We start from the raw sequence: 3,647 nt of genomic DNA on the forward strand, positions 1-3,647 counted from the left end.
CAGACAGGATTCATAACTGCTCGCTGGAAATCACAGGAGCTATACACAGTTCCACGTAAACACTTGCACCAAGAACTCGGACAATCCTAAAACCAATCACGTGGAGCAAGAAGGAGAAATCACAAGTCGACACACAGAGTTTCCATAAGAGGTCGGCGACCAAATACACGTCGTCCTATGAGACGACCGACCGAACGACCAACCACGGTCGTCTCTACTCATGTGTGTCGGCAACGGTCGGGGGAGTCTTGGCTGTCCAGAGCTCACAGCAGCTGCAACCCGACTCAACTCGATGTCCGTTCGGAACTCGGAGACACGACGACCTGGGCACACTGGCTCGGACCCAACCACGCAGAGGTAACCCTTGCCCATTAGCCACCCGACATCTCTGTACAGGGAACGAACCGACCCACGTCCGGCAAGATGACCAACTGACGAGGCTCAGAAACGGTCAAAAGACCAAATACACGTCGCCCGATGAGACGACCGACCGAACGACCAACACACAGTCGTTCCCGCTCCAGTCTCCTTCCGTCGGACAGTGCATGTGTGTCGCCAGATTTGTTTCAAGACCATTCTGGACAATTTGAGCGAATTATTTGGCAATTCAGGTCGCCCAACATGCATACCATCGATCATTTATGGGACATAATCGATAGGTCAGTTCGTGGATAAAATCCTGCACCGGCAACACTTCCGCAATCATGGACGGCGACAGTGGCAGCATCTCAGTATATCTGCCAAGGACATCTAACGACTTGTTGAGTCCACGCCACGTCTAGTTGCTGCTCTACTCAGGGGAAAAAGAGACTCGGCACGCTATTACCAGGTGTCCCATTACTTTCGTCACCATAGTATACTCCGCGAGCCACGCTATGGTATATGATGGAGAGGTTTTTGGGTACCACACTCATCCTCCTCCCCGTCTCCCTTTTCCTATTCGTGTCAAGAATTATGTTGGGGAAAAAAGAGTTTAAGTAAGAAGTAAGTTGGTGACCTAGAATCTTTCTCTACAGTAATGAGCTTTTCGCGAGATATTCATTATGTGATGAGAGGTATCTGGACACCTATTACTGAACACCAACCCTTCGCTGTTATGACGGCTTGAACTCTGCTGGGGACGCTTTCAATGAGGTGTCTAAAAGCCTGTGGAGAAGTGGCAGCCCATTCTTCTTCAAGAGGCGAAACCAGAAAACGTGGTGATGTTGGACGCTGCGATCTGCAGCGAAAATGACGTTCTAACTCATCCCATAGTTGCTCTGTTGGCTTGAGGTCAGGACTCTGGGGAGAGCGGTCCGTTTCAGGTATGTTATTGTCCACATTCCATTGTCTCACAGATTTATGAGAGGGTAGATGTCATGCTGGGCCAACGGCCTTGCCGCAGTGGCAACACCGGTTCCCGTCAGATCACCGAAGTTAGGCGCTGTCGGGCTGGGCTAGAACTTGGATGGGTGACCATCCAGACTGCCGAGCGCTGTTGGCAAGCGGGGTGCTCTCAGACCTTGTGAGACAAACTGAGGAGCTACTTGACTGAGAAGTAGTGGCTCTGGTCTCGGAAACTGACATATTGCCGGGAGAGCGGTGTGCTGACCACATGCCCCTCCATATCCGCATCCAGTGATGCCTATGGTCTGAGGATGACAGGGTGGCCGGTCGGTACCGTTGGGCCTTCATGGCCTGTTCGGAAGGAGTTTAGAGTTTAGTTTTTTAGATGTCATGCTGACACAAACTATCATGGTTTCCGGACTGTTTCTACACAGTGCACAGTGCTATAAAATTTGTACTTATCATTCTAAATTTAGCGTCTTCTTAAGGGCAATAAGGTGACTACACCTTAAAAATGAAAAATACCCCCATACAGTAACAGGAAATCCGTTGTACTTCATTGTTGGAGCTACATATAATGCCAGATAACTATCTCCAGGCATTCGCCAAACCCAAACGCTTCCATCGGATTGGCACGGGGTACAGTGTGATTCATCACTCCAGATCACACGCTTCCAGTCATCCATTGTCCAGTGGCGTTGATTTCTGAACTACCTCAAACGTCACTTAGAACTATTTACTGAAATGTGTAGTTTACAAGAAACCGCTCGACCATTGTACCCAGTTTTTTTAAGTCCCTACTTACAGTCACTGTAGCAGCTGGGCTGCTGGTAGCACTTTATAACTCACGGGTGATGCCTTGCGCTGATTTCATCCTATCTCTTACAACCAGCTTCCGCTGTGCTCGACTGTCTCTGTCTATCAGTGTATGAGGTCCGCATTTCTCGGTTTAGCGTGGTTGCTTCGTCGCGTTTCTCCTTGCCAATCACGTCACCAATAGTCGAACTGGCCACCTATACAAGGATTGAAGTGTCTCTGGCGGATGTATTACTCAGGTGACATACAATGACAAGATCACGTTCGAGATCTCCTGTCTGACCCATTTGACTGTTACCTCTTCTCTAGTGACACCACAATATTCGCCGCGTCCTTTCACACTGGCAAGTCTGTCTCTCGTGACTTCCAATGGTCAATTCTGCGTTATCTAAGGGTTTCCAGATACTTTTGATCACATAGCATACGTAGGGGCAAGCAACATATTAACTTGTTCTTAGCGGTGTCCGGATACTTTTGATCACATTGCCTACGTAGGAGTAAGCAGCATATTAGACGATCTTATAGGAATGTAGGCAATGAATTTTAATTGCAGACTACACCGTTACGCACAATGCCTCTCGCGTAGCGTCAGTCACTGAAGGTAGATGACGGATGCACCAGGCAAACGGTCTACCCGACGGGAGGCCCTAGCCACACGACATTTCCATTTTTATACCATCTCCGTGACGCATGCGCGTTTACTAAACTAATCCGTAACGAAACCTGCAGTTACTCTTAGGCTCTTCTGTTTTCCTGTCGACTAAGAGTTCCAGACCGTGGAGCGGTACTCAACTACACTCCTGGAAATTGAAATAAGAACACCGTGAATTCATTGTCCCAGGAAGGGGAAACTTTATTGACACATTCCTGGGGTCAGATACATCACATGATCACACTGACGGAACCACAGGCACATAGACACAGGCAACAGAACATGCTCTATGTCGGCACTAGTACAGTGTATATCCACCTTTCGCAGCAATGCAGGCTGCTATTCTCCCATGGAGACGATCGTAGAGATGCTGGATGTAGTCCTGTGGAACGGCTTGACATGCCATTTCCACCTGGCGCCTCAGTTGGACCAGCGTTCGTGCTGGACGTGCAGACCTCGTGAGACGACGCTTCATCCAGTCCCAAACATGCTCAATGGGGGACAGATCAGGAGATCTTACTGGCCAGGGTAGTTGACATACACCTTCTAGAGCACGTTGGGTGGCACGGGATACATGCGGACATGCATTGTTCTGTTGGAACAGCAAGTTCCCTTGCCGGTCTAGGAATGGTAGAACGATGGGTTCGATGACGGTTTGGATGTACCGTGCACTATTCAGTGTCCCCTCGACGATCACCAGTGGTGTACGGCCAGTGTAGGAGATCGCTCCCCACGCCATGATGCCGGGTGTTGGCCCTGTGTGCCTCGGTCGTATGCAGTCCTGATTGTGGCGCTCACCTGCACGGCGCCAAACACGCATACGACCATCATTGGCACCAAGGCAGAAGCGACT

General features: G+C 49.7%; 1 pseudogene; it reads left to right on the forward strand.

The window, feature by feature from the left end:
* The first annotated feature begins 1,365 nt into the window (after positions 1-1,365).
* On the forward strand, positions 1,366-1,483 carry LOC124796646 (annotated as a pseudogene).
* The last annotated feature ends 2,164 nt before the right edge of the window (positions 1,484-3,647 follow it).

The sequence above is a fragment of the Schistocerca piceifrons genome, chromosome 4 (genome assembly GCF_021461385.2).
Source record: "Schistocerca piceifrons isolate TAMUIC-IGC-003096 chromosome 4, iqSchPice1.1, whole genome shotgun sequence".
In the NCBI taxonomy this organism is placed as follows: Eukaryota; Metazoa; Arthropoda; class Insecta; order Orthoptera; family Acrididae; genus Schistocerca; species Schistocerca piceifrons.